At 41.9% G+C, this 14,087-nt stretch overlaps 1 long non-coding RNA gene across 1 annotated transcript in view; it reads right to left on the bottom strand.

The window, feature by feature from the left end:
• The window catches only part of LOC134395391 (uncharacterized), a 92,937-nt gene that overhangs the window by 46,917 nt on the left and 31,933 nt on the right, over nt 1–14,087 (bottom strand). The gene's annotated exons all lie outside the window — the stretch shown is intronic.

Here is a 14,087-nt window from a genome sequence, read left to right as displayed (position 1 = left end):
GTTGTATGACAGAGAGAGAGAAAGAGAGAGAGAGAGAGAGAGTGAGCTTCCTCTTGTGTGTTCAACTTACAACTAGATAATTTGCCTGGAATTAAAAAGAGGGAGGGAACAGAGCTTCCAGAAAGCACACAGCATGCAGGTGTGGGAGGAAATAAGGGATATTTCCCCCTTTCCATGCAGAAATCCAGAAGAGCAATAGTTTGGTGATAGAGTCTGTTGAAAGGTTTCAGTTCCCACTGTTTGTGTGATGCTCTGAGGTCTTTAGTTGACTCAAGAATTCTAGGTTGTAATACTATCACACTAGCAAAGTGCCCACCATTACCATGGGGTGTGCAATACACTCACTTACCTATCCCCAAGAATTCTCTGCCAATGAGCTTTAGGCCACCCAATGTCAAGAGTGGAGGCAGCTGCCACCCTCACCACAACAGTGTTCCCAAGTGGGATCCATTCACTTACATGGAATAAAGTTAAAGAGTGCAACTGAGGTCACAATTGGCATGGGGTTTAAATCTGCTTCCTTCCCATGATCACACACCTATTGCGAAATTGTTTCCTGCTCTCTACATCAGCCTATTCTGGCTTCTGTATATTAGTCATGCTGGAGTGTGCTGGAACATGAAGAAGTGGCTTCTACCTAGACAGTTTGGGTGCCTGCACCGCCTGTGCTCGCCGTGCTGCCACCCGCCCCGTTTGCTGGGTGGCGCAAGCCCCTTCTGAGGCTCAGCTTGGCCCAGTGGGTGCTCTGCAACCACCTGCCCACATGCTGAAATTGCGCACTTCAACTTCGACCACCATTGATGCAACGGGGTGAACTGTGCAATTTCAGGAGCCTCTGTAAATTGCGCACTTCCCCAATGCGCCTTTACCCGTGTGTCAATGAGGCCTTTAAGGCCACCATTGGCACATGCGGGGGGGGAGTGCGCAATTTACAGAGGCTCCTGAAATTGCAAAATTCCCCCCATTGCATCAATGGCAGCCACCAGGAAGGGGACGTGCGCAATTTTGGTGCGCAGGCAGGCAGCTCCCAAGCACTCGCTGGGGCCTTGTGAGCACTCAGGCAGGGGGCTGCACTTGCGCTGGGAGCACCTGACTGGGTCTGGGATAGTGGGTGGACGTGGAGAGATCTGCTGGACTCCAGGACCCAGTCAGGCGCTAGCGGTGTCCTCTCTGAGTCTGGACACATGTAAGGCTATACATGTTCCAAAATTATATGCCTCTAAGTGTTCTTTAAATGATGTACACACACACACACACACACACACACACACACACACACACACCCATTCCAAAGGGGATTGGTTTATTTAACACATAAGAAGAATCAAGACACGTAGACAATGATCACGTTGGGAATTAGCTTGCTGATAGTTGGCACTATATGAACTCCAATAAGGAATTAATCAGTTAGAACATAAGAAGAGCCAGGCTAGATCAGACCAAGGTCCATCTAGTTCTCCATTCTGTTCAGACAGTGGCTGACCAATTCATACACAATGAATAATCCTAAGCACACTAAACATTTGTGTCAGAAAACTAAACGAATACCATAAACATCCATGTACAGGATTCAAAATGTAGGGGAAATTTGCTGAAAGGCATGCTAGGTGTCTCAACCGAGGAGTGCTCTGCATAGAAGTCATGCCAGACATGTATAGCGGATCTGAATCTAGAGTGGTTGCATGATGGCTCTAGGGTTGCTAGAAGTTAGGGCTATGCAAATTGGAGTTCTAAGACTTTCTGGGACAAGGAGACAGAAGGAAAGAGGCAAGAATGAGGAGAATGGCAAGATCAGAGGAAGTATAAGAGCTTATAGCAGTTTGTCTCTAGCTGCAGATAATAGTTCTTGCACAAAGTCACCATGGTAAAAGAGGGAGGTATGGTGAGTGGGGCAGCTAAATTCAGAACACTCACACCACTTCCTAGTACCTTTTGTGCTGTGTCCTACTTCTCCTTGTTTCCTCTTCAGGGGAACTGATGATGCTCCACTAGGATCACAAAGCCTCCAATTACGCTGAGTGTTGCCTGAATCCACTAGAGGATTATGGAAGCTACAGTGGGAACAAGGCTTGATGAGGAAACAAAGGAGACTATGAAACAGAAGCCTGGCTGCTGTCCTTCCCACGGGTGTCCCAGGGAAGGGATAGACTAAATGGCAGAGCTGGTTCAAAGATAGAACAAATTCCTGAACACAGATCCAATCGTTCGACAAAAGAAGTGGATAAAAGAAGTGGAGTATACAATTTGTATGGAAATGACCTCACAAAATAGGATAGGGCTTGAAAGAGACTTTTTGGGGATCCCATTGGATCATCCTGAAGATGGAACAGGGATGCTGAGGAAATCCTGTGAATGCTGTGGGAAATGAGTCTTTAAAAAGGCTGTATGCAGTCACCGCTTCAGAAAAATGGAGACTTAGGTGGCCAGACCCAAGTGTTGTGGGGGAAAGGATCGACAAGACATATTCTCTTGCTTGGACCCTTTCACCCATTCCAGCTGGAAAAACACGTCCTCCAGGCTCATCTCTACACAGGATGTCTGGATGAGCTTCTTAAAGTGGCAGCACATAAGTGGCTCTTAGGCTCTTATGCTGGCAATCTGTGTAATGGGGGTCTATCAGTTTTCCTCATAGAGGGCAGTCCCTATTTTCCTTGTTGAAGGGAGTATGCAATTCACCCTTCTGCAAACAATTTCTCCTTATCATTGTTGAACAGGAGGAATGAATGGGCCCCTTCTCTGGCTTTCGTCACCATCAAACTTTTAAAACTAATTTTCTATTCCTATAGATGTCTCCATACAGATCTTACTGAGAATATTATTTGAAAATATTATTTTGTCTGATTGGTTTTTTTAATATATTTTCTCCATACTTGGGGAGTCCCCAAAGTAGGAAGAAACTTATCTTGTCTGTGAATGGTCCCATTTTACAGCCTTACTTGTTGGCCACTAAGTTTGCTATTAGGAGAAAAATAGATCACATTCCACTTCAATCTGTCTTTCTGCTTAGACAGACTGAAGTTATCTGTCTGTACAGCTTTCTTAAACAGAGTTTGATATACTACAAAAAGTCTCTTCATTTTAATAGAACAAGTTTCTGGTCCTCATAGCTGTGAGGAACAGCTGTGAGCCATGCAAGTGGTAGCAAGGATGGTCCTAATAGTAATCTCAGGACAAGGGAGATTTCCTATTGACTGTCCCAAACCTGGTGCCACTGTGTTGACTTTAATGCCCATTTGCAATATGCTTCTCTATTCTGTCTGAATTAATGTAATGAGAATCATATACTAGGATATATTCCTACCTACTTATGCTGAAACATAGAACAACACCTTTCTCTTATTTGCAACTTTTTCTTCCTGAAGTCTACAGCTCAAATGCCATGGAGGACTCTACAGGATCATGGCAAAGATGAGTGACAACTGCCAGTCAAGCCAACTTCCTTTGTTTGGCCTGATGGGTAGTTTGTATGAAGCAGGGTTACAATAGAGTGGCTTGTTTTACAGATGCTAAAAGAATTGTATATTTGGCACGGGAGTGTACCAGTGCCTCTGCCCCACTTAACATTAAAAGCCACCCCAACGTTTTCTAGTGAGGTAAATGATTTCACCACCGATCCTAAATTCTGCATATTGCTGCCATTGCTTCCCTCCCACCATCAAGAGCTCTGTAAATGAATAACTGTGCTTTTCCAGGAGCAACCCCTGCTGCATCAGAAGTAGTATTTTATGTATGTTCATCCACCCTATCCACACAGTAGCTAATGAGATCATTCCAGTGGTTGCTTTTAGGGGAGACTTGAACAGCTCTATCTTTGCTTGGGGACTATAGTACATTTAAAATCCTGCACTTTAGCTGGGATCTCAGTGCTTTTATTGGGGCAGGGGCAGGTGTACAAACTATTCCTTCTTAATTTCATTTCAGAATAGAAAATCCAACTTTTGCTCCATTGTCCTTTAAGTACTGTCATGGATTTATATAACAATTTTGCTTTGCCCACATTTGGCATTGTACACAACTTGAATATACATGCTTGTTAAGCCTCTAGTCCCATGATATATTTGATTTGTGTCTTATGATTATTTTTCTTTGTTTGTCTGCACTGTTTCTTGTGCTTTCTCTTGGCACAAGACTGAGATTTGAAAAGCAGTGCCAAGCTAGCTGTACTGCTGTGGAGCTCATGAGGTTAGAAGCTCACTGGTCAAATTCTGAATGTGGGGTAAATGATGGCAGATGTGTGATCATACCAAAGTAATCATGAACCCTTTTGCTTCCTCCATTGTTTCTCCTCCCCTGTGCTCCATTTGTGTGCCAGTTTTGCTGCTGTGATCCTAAATGAAGAATTATAGGTTAACGTTAGTTTACTATTCAGGAACATAAACCATGATTTGAACCTGCTTTGAAATCCTGGTTATTAACTGACATTAATCCACAGTTCCCCATTCTGGACATAATGGAAAACTAAAATTTAAAGAGAAGAAAACAGCAGGAAATGAAGTGAGGGGCAAGGGGAGATATGTGTGCCCAATGCGCATTGCCACCTTAATAAACTATGGTTTATTAAGCAAGGAATGCTATGTCTGAACCGTCTCATTGGGTTTAAAAATGATCTAAATATTTAGAATGAATTTGAGAATAGATAGGGCAGTAGAACTTCCAGGAAATTCCTAAGAACAAATAGGGTGGCGAATTTTGAGAGGCTGCTTGCACACAGCTGTACTTTAAACATCTTTCTTTAAAGAAAAGAAAAGAAAGCAATGCACCCATCAAGCTGAGAGGAATCAAGTGATGTACAGGCAGGCATGAACCAGCCCTGGAGAAATTCAATTTCCAGTGTTTAACATAAAGTCATCATAAAAGGAACCAAGAAGCTACCTAGTACAACTAATTGTCCCTTGTTGAGGGGACCAAACAGGGTTTCACCTATGCCCTAAGAGGAATTCTGTTCAGGGAGCCAGCCAGCCCCATGCCATCTTCCTGGAAACATAAGCTGTAAACCCCTGCTCCAGTTTGGTATGTTTTATGGGATGCGGGTTGCAACCTACTATCCAAGCATGCTGCTGTGCCCCTCTTGTTTTTCACTGACCTTCCAATTCTGTTGACATCCCACCACCTAAATTCCCTATTAGACAGGCCAACGTGCTCTTTGCATAATCGTGTGACACACAAATGAAACACATGCACACACACCAAAAACATAATTATTGTTTTAAATACCTTAGAATCTGATGACCAATGTCCTGATTTTCCTTGAACCATGACTGTGCTAAGTTTAGCAATTCTTTGGTCAGCTAACTAATCCCTCTAGTTGAAGTAAGAGCCAAGTGTAGTGCATTATAATTTTGGTAGTGTTAGGTTTGGATGTAAAAAACTCAGGGTTAACTTCTCACTCACGTATGAAGCTCACTGGGTGGCACTGAGGCAAATTCCTGCCTTTTGGCCCAACTTGCCTCACAGGAGTATTGTGAATCTACAATCCTGAAGTAAGGTCCTTGCAGGAACTGAGAAGATACAAAGTTAGTAACAACTAAATATGGCACAATTATTAATACTTTCATATTCCCCTGCTGCAAATACTATGTGGGTAAGACTTCAATATTTTCACCTAATGAGAGAAGTAAATATGAAACACATATAGTAGGCAATTTCACCATGCCTAATTATTATCTCTTCTTCTTTACACCATTCCCTAGTTTGTTTTACTTCCTTTCTTTTTCTTAACATTATTCTCCACATGAGGCAAAAGGCTTTGTTCTTCACTCCTTCATTCTCAGTCTCTCTCTCCCTCCACCCAGGCTGCTGAGTCACTTCCTCTAATTAAACTTTACTTCAAAGCCTCGCTCTGAGAATCCAAATAAAGTGAATGGCATCCCAGACAAAGGAGGATCCTAGTGGCAGGACTGTAGAAAGATAATACCATTCCTTGCTCCCACACATACCCTACCTACCCTGTGCATGACTTCATTTCAACCAGTTATACCCAGATGAAAACAAATGGGAGATCTGTTATCTATCTCCATAATAAAATGGTTGTCTAATAATGCTTCAGACTAAGGGTAATGATTCAAGGTCCACTTATGCTGATAAATTGGCCTGCATGGGTGCTCACCAGTGCAAATGGTAAGTAAATTGTTTTCTTTGTGGTAAGTACATTTCTACCTTAGAGAGAAGAACTGAGTGACTTAATATGGTTATGCATCTGAGCACAAAACCATATGTCTAATTATACAGGATCTAACTCCTCAAACTGTCTTGGCTTTGATAGTATAATAGATACTACTGTGGGCCTGGTATGCCTTTTATAAGTGAAATGTAAAGGCTTATTAAAAATAGTATTTTGTATTCATTTTGTATTTATTAAAACATCTTTAAAATGTCCTGAGTCCTTGAGGATACCAGGATGATACACAAATATAATTAAAATAATACATCATATGATAAATACACTTAAACTACATCATCTTCATAAAACAAAGAAGGCAGCAGTGGGTAAATAAAATTTAAGCTGTTGCTGAAATAATTGCAATGTTGATGCCAGTCGCACCTCCATGGGGATTATATTCCATAAATCAGTGTGCCACAACCAAGAAGACCCTGTCCCTTTGTTGACACATAAGATATGTGAGGTACTTGGAGAAGAGCCTCTCCTGATTATCTTAACTGTCAGGCTGGTAGAAGGAAAGGCATTAGTACAGATATTTGGGTCCCAAGCCATGCAGGTCTTTAAAGGTAAGCATCAGCACCTTGACTTGGGCTTGAAAGCAAATAGTCACCTATTGCAGGATCAGTCTAATATGATTCTGCCTGGCTGTACCCATGACAATTCTATCCGCTGCATTCTGCACTTGCTGAAGCTTCAAGGGCAGCCCCCATGTACAATGCATTACAGTAACCTAATCAAGAGGTGACAGATTATCTTTGTCCTGGAATGGTCGTAGCTGCTGAATCAGTTGAAGTTGTTAAAAGGCACCAAGTCCATTTGAAACTCAAGTGACAATGCTGGATCAAGGAGTGACCAATGCTGTACACTTACTCTTTCCGGGGGAGTGCAACCCCATCTAGAAAAGGCTGCAAGCACACCCCTTCTTAAATTGTGAGCTACTTTGAACAGATTGTTAAACCAGTATATTATTGCTAAATAAATATTGAAGAGATTATATGAATTCAAAAGTTTGTGCTTTGGGGACATTATCTTTGAATTTCTGCCTAAAATGCAAGAACAAAAGAAGAGCCATGCTGAATTAGACCAAGCATCCATCTAGTTCAGCATTCTGTTCACACGGTGGCCAACCAGCTGTCGACCAGGAACCCACAAGCAGGACACAGGTGCAACAGGACTCTCCCACCCATGTTCCCCAGCAATAGGCTTATTGCCTCGGATATTGGAGGTTGCACATAACCATCAGGATTAGTAGCCATTGATAGCCCTCTCCTCCAGGAATTTATCCAACTTCCTTTTAAAGGCATCCAAATTGGTGGCCATCATCACATCTTGTAGGAGTGATTCCACAGTTTAACTCTTAACTCCTTATGTGTGAGAAAAAGCCAGAAAGTTCTACTTTTCATGCTGTTTTCTCCATACAAATGTGGTCAACCTCAAGCCTGCAGCTCTGCCTGTCGGAAGCTTGACAGACCCAGAGCATTATGAACTGGCTGACACAGTAATTGTTTTTGGCAGCTCACAATGCCTCCTGTTCAATTTAGAGGAGCTTGAAAGAGAATTTCACGCTGGATTTTGCCCTTAATCACATCTATGCTAATAGTTTTGAGCTGGTTTAACAGTCATGTGTTTCCTCCAGAGATCCCTGGGAAGTGTAGTTCTGCTTGGGTGGTGGGGATGATAGAGTGACAATGCAAAATGAGCCCCTTCACCATAGTACAATTGCCAGGGCTCTTCAGATGGTAAAACTAGCAAAAAATCAACTTGCATCTGTAGTGGAGATACACCCTGTAAACAAAACATGAAGGCCACATTTAACTGGGTTTCAGATATATCCCTGTGAGCGAGTAAAAAGTAGGAACTGAATGAAGGCCTCCTGTGAGTCAGCAGCAGGACATCTGCTGGGACATGGAAATCTGGAGGAGGTTCTGTGGTGGAAGATCAGGCTAAATAAAAACAAACCTCCCCCATGGTTCCGGCAGACAAATTTCAACAACGTATCTATTCCCAACATGACATATCCTCTCACAATAACAAAAAACCCCGATCCTTCCGGCTCGTCTGATGTTTTGTGTTGTGAGAACCATAAATGAAAAACAATTGATGACATGATCTCTGCTGAAATAATTCTTGGTATTGTAACTCAGCTGATATCTCTGTTAGCAATTGGCAAAGCAGTTCCTTATAGCAGCCCATACAGACAAGTTGACCTTATGATCCTAGCCAGCAAGTTGTTTTATAGGAAAGCCACTCTGGTGAGGTGATAAGAACGGCTGGGCCAAACCCCCTCCCAGACTGCTAGCAAGTCTCATTGCCGCAGCCTCTGCTTTTTCCTTTTCTCCCCCCTTCCTCTGAATTAGCAACTGGGAGAGAGCAAGTGGAATTTCCCAAGAAGACAGATTTGGCCCATAGACTTCTACTTGCATTTACCAATACTATGCGTTCATTCTAGACTGCCAACACAATTTTCTATCAAATTTGTAAATTGAATAACTCTAATACTAATGATTCCCTTCTTCACAAGAGATTCCAATCTGTGGTTCTGCATATGTAAATACACTGAGAGGGGGAGTGGGAGTTGCAAAGTAGGCCCTGATAAAGTTCCTTTGGTTGGATCCAGATTTAGGCACATCCAGCTGGGCTGGTAGAAGCCGACTCCCCTGCCCCACAAGTCTCACAGCAGCCCCTCCTGAAATATTTATTTTATTTATTTTTATTTATTTAAAATATTTATATCCCGCCCTACATCACTAAGATCTCAGGGCAGCATACAGATAAAAACATACAGTATAAAACAATAAATATACACAGTTAAAAACAAATTAAACCATGATCCAAGCTAAAACAATATATACCCTATTTCTTCGATTCTAAGACGCACTTTTCCCCCCATATAAACATCTCTAAAAATGGAGTGTGTCTTAGAATCTCAGGTGTGCCTTAGGGGTTTTTTTTCCTGTTGGTGGTACTGAAATTAGTGTGCGTCTTACAATCGAAGAAATATGGTAATTTAAAAGCAATAGATACAGTTAAAACAGTTAAAACAATGTGCCAGTGAGTTTAACCATCAAAGGCATTGTTAAAAAACCATTTTTTTACTTGGTGTCGAAATGCCATCAATGTTGGCGCCAATCGGGCCTCCAAGGGGAGGGCATTCCACAGTCAGGGTGCCACCACAGAGAAAGCCCTCTCCCTTGTCCCAACATAGCGTATATGTTGCATTGATGGGATGCGGAGAAGGGCTCCTCTAACAGATCTAAGGTCTCGGGCAGGCATATATAAGGAGAGGCGCGCTCTCAAGTATTGAGGTCCCAAGCCGTTTAGGGCTTTAAACGTCATTACAAGCACCTTGAATTCCAACCGGCAGCCAGGGCAGTTCCTTTAAGACCGGTGTTATGTGGGCTTTATAAGATGTACCCGCCAGCAGTCTAGCTGCTGAATTTTGCACTAGCTGCAACTTCCGCATCGTCTTCAAGGGCAGCCCCACTGCCAAATATTTTTAAATGTTGTAAACCGCCCAGAGAGCTTCGGCTGTGGGGCGGTATATAAATGTAATTAAATAAATAAATAAATAAATGGGATGAGTTGTGGTGCAGGAGGATCGCCCAAAATTGGACAAAGGAACCTTCCATGAGCAGAAGCCTTCTACCAATGGAAGATAAATCCTGGATCTCACCTATTACGTGCTCCATCTTTATGCATTTCTTTTCAGTTGATGGTCATTAAAGCCAGATATCTCTGTTGCAGGTTTTCAACTATAAACATTTGTCTCCCTATTCTTAAATTCACATTTTACCAAGTATGCATCTGGTATCCTCCCCACCAGGGCCAAGCTTCTTTTCAAACAGATCATGAGAGGGTTGTGGGCCAAGTTCAGATTTTTGACTCTGAAACTAATTTGTGTATCCAAATAAGAACAATGCTGTATTTCTGTGACAATATCCAGAGTCGCAGTGTTCAGCCAACCTTGGCTTGTCTGGCTGATGTGCTGGGAAGGAGAGTCCGGGCACAGAGTCTGTCTGCACAGGTGCACTCCCTTGTGTAGTATCCAGCGGCAGCCAAGGCTAAAGTAAACCCATTGGCTGCTGAAGGTCTGACTCTGCCCATAATTCCACAAGGGGAAAATGGTTTATCTTCAGACATGAGGTTTGTGTTACCAACGATAGCAAATAACAGTGTATCATCACAGTGGTCTCGCAAACCTCTAAATGTATGTACTATATCTAAATGGGATGCCATGCTATTTCCATACATGGTTTTTTTGTGCAGGCCAGTTTCCTTAACAATGACTGAAAGGATGTGATTCAACAGCTTTCTAGAAATGCCACAACCTGAGAGATTCAAAGAAAAGGGGGAAGTCTTCCCTCCATGTCTTCATCTTTGAGAGGTTAAGAAATAAGGTTTGTTGTTCTCTATTCATGGGAAGATGAATCTGTCTGGCCTTACAAAATAAACCTACAACCCGCACTTGATTGAAATCTGACCATCTGCCCAGCCATAATAATGACACTTTTCTAGTTGTTACTAAGGTCTTTTGACAAACTCCTCCCCCGTGTTTCTACCCTCAAATATGTTCTGTAAATCCGTAATCCTTCACACACCAATTTGAAATTGATAAATGTTTATGAAAATGATGCATGTGTATTCTTTGATGTGTGACATCACTGTTTATTTCTTTATTACAATTATTTATATCCTACCTTTCAGGATTCAAATCCTTTCAAGGTTGCTTCCAAGTAACATCAATGAAAATATTTGAATAAAATCACACTAAAAATATAAAACCATAAGTCACTAGGGCCCTTCCCTCAGGGCAGTTGGTGTTAGTTTGCATGGGGTGCGGGAAGAGGGAAAGTCCACTTGGTGTTACCTTCACCTGTCTTCTTCTCCCTCTTCCTCCTCCGTCCCTCATGTTGGTCCAGTACTTATGAGCAATCAAGTGTCTTGGCTGTTAGAGCGTCTGTCTTAAGCTGGGCATCACATGTCCTGGTCCATAGCGAAGATATAACACATCTTCTAAAGGCCATATATAAACTTATCAAGAGTTGTACAGTATAAAATGGTAGTCAAGACCACAGAGAGCTGCCACAGTGGTGAACCATCTGGGACTTTATGCTGCCTGCCCATAAGCTACTTTGTTTGTTTTAGAAACTGTATATCGCGCCCTTCTATTCATCACTCAAGGCTGTGACTCATTTTGTGCCACGTCTTTCACAATTGCCTTCTCAGTACAAGTAATGACCACGAGTTCTGTTTCTGGCCTATTTCTGATTTCTTCAACCCAACTATTATATGCTTTATCAAGCATCTCATTTGTGAAGGAGGAGGAGCTAAATCAGTCTTTTCCAGCCAGGTGTCCATCCCAAAGCAGCCCTACCTGGGTACAGCATTTAAAACTCATTTAATTGTATAATATTCAAGACCTGCAGCAAACACACAGATGAACCGGTTTCCAGGCACTGTGGGATCCTAAGGGAAATAATGCCTGTCATCCATAATACTTCCACAAGTAATTATTACATGGTCTGCACACTAATGAGAACCTGTAGTGTTTCCTAATCAACTTCACTCTGCAGCTGCTTTCTTCCCATCTTCCTTTTTAGTTCTGCTCTGTTCTTTATAGATTTTATCTAACAAAATGAGGGTAGAGCAGGGAAGAAGGAATAACAACAACAACAACAAATTTATTTTTTACCCGCCTCTCCATTCTGATCGAGGTGGGAAACAAGAGTAAATATAAAATACATAAAACTGAAGTAAAACATGATATACATTGTTAAAACATCCTAAAATCATTTTAAAAACATCCTAAAATTACACTACATAGATCTGCTGGAAGAGATCAGCCTTAATAGCTTTCTTTTATTTTTTTTATACTTAGGAATCTGGTAGTTTGTGTGTTATGCATAACACCACCTGAAAGTCACAGTCTCCCATCATTTGCCTTTCCCTAAATATACCCAGCCAGCCTTAAAAGTCCTTATAGGAGGCCTTGCTGATTGTTCCACAACCAACAGAACATTGCCACATAACCCCTCAGTTGTGGTGCCCATCATCTAGAACACCTTACCTGTGTAGTTCGAGAGGCAGAAAATGTTTTAAACACCTCCTGGAAATGCACTTGTTTACACAGGCTGTCTCTGGCTTTTAATAAATCATGAATAATCACATTCTTGCTCCATTGTACTGTTTTTGCATTGTTTTTTTTTCAGGGCCAGCCCTACCATGAAGCAGTAGGAAGCAGGTGAAGTAGGCGGCTGAGTATGGGGAAAGCAGTACTCTCTCCCCCCAAAGAGTCCCTCCGAAGTATTTCAAGAGATCCCAGAATTTCCGGAACATCTCACAATTGCCCAGGCGCTGCACAGTTCCTGAAGGCAGAAAAACCTTACAGGCAGTGTGCTGGTGATGTGGGCACACATGTCCACTCCACGAAAAGTAAGCTGCCTGGTGGCAGGCAGATTGGAGGGAGGAGGTGGCGGTGTGGCAGGTCCCTGCTTCAGGCGGCAACCTGCCTTAGGCTGGGCCTGGCTCCTTTATTCATTTTTTGTTATTGTAGTTGTAATTGTTTCTAATGGTGCATTTTAAACAGCAATCTTTACTTTTACTTTTTTTTACTGTAAACTGCTTGGAGATTTTATTATATGCTACACACAATTGCCTGACACAGGAGACAGCCAATATACTAGGCCCTGATGGCTCATTCCACCAAATGAAGGAGTCATAGGAGACAATTGCTTGAACATGTACTCTCTGACATGGCATTTTATAAAAGACTCAGTACTAATATAAAAATAAATTCAAAGCTATGGCAGCAGAGCTCACAGATAACAGGATATATATAATTTTTGTACTTTGTTTGAAGGGATGAGAATATTTATATTAAATGGAAAGGTACATTGTAATAGAGACTGCTCAAAGGCATTCAAAACGATTCTCAAGAAGGACTATTGGAGAAACAATTAATCCCTCCTCATTCTGAAATTCACATCTACTGAGACCTCTGATAATACTGGCATTCTAAAACAGGAAATATTGCCAGGGAATACATATTTTGCTGTCATTGTTGCTTGTTGATTAATGTATATGTGAAATAACAGATGAGATAGTTTCTAAATCCAGTAATGGCAATGTGAAATTCTCCTGAAATATTTCAGCCAGATATCTTCTAAATAATCTACCCTCTATAAACAGTTTCCACCATTATTACATGACCTCTATGAAACTTTCCCTGGCCAAATAAAATGGAAAAGGGGAGAATATGGTCTGAACTGAAAGATGATTAGCCATACATAGGATGGTGGTACAGCAACCAAATAAATGCTGAACCAAGGAGTAGGGGGCTACATGGGCTAGAATGAGTTCACTGGAAGTGACCCAAAGTGGTGATGAAGCATATCCCAGGCTTGTAGCTCTTCATTCTATCCTTTTGAACAGGTGTAGTTAACTTGTGGCCCTCCAGATGTTGTTGGACTGCCCCCCATCTACCATATTTCTTTGATTGTAAGACGCACACTAATTTCAGTATCACCAACAGAAAAAAAGCTTTGATTCTAAGACGCACCCCGTTTTTAGAGATGTTTATATGGGGGGAAAAAGTGTGCCTTAGAATCGAAGAAATATGGTACTTAGCCAGCATAGCCAAAGATGAGGGAAGACAGGAGTTGCAGTCCAACAACATCTGGAGGACAACACATTGCCCACCACAAGGTGTCTGCAAGTACCAAATGATAATGAGCTCTAGGATGACTTGGTAGGGAGGATACTCTAGCCTTCTGCTCTATCATCTGAGTTATTAGAGGAATAATTTTGCAATCACAGCTACCATTTGTCCAGTATCGTTCAATATGGAAAGTCTTGAGAAGGCCTATAACAATGGTGTCTGTTTGCTGTAAGAAGCAGAGAGGGGCAGAACTTACTAATTTTTAAAGGC

This window comes from Elgaria multicarinata, chromosome 3, assembly GCF_023053635.1.
Source record: "Elgaria multicarinata webbii isolate HBS135686 ecotype San Diego chromosome 3, rElgMul1.1.pri, whole genome shotgun sequence".
In the NCBI taxonomy this organism is placed as follows: Eukaryota; Metazoa; Chordata; class Lepidosauria; order Squamata; family Anguidae; genus Elgaria; species Elgaria multicarinata.
This window is presented reverse-complemented; position numbering and strand designations above follow the sequence as displayed.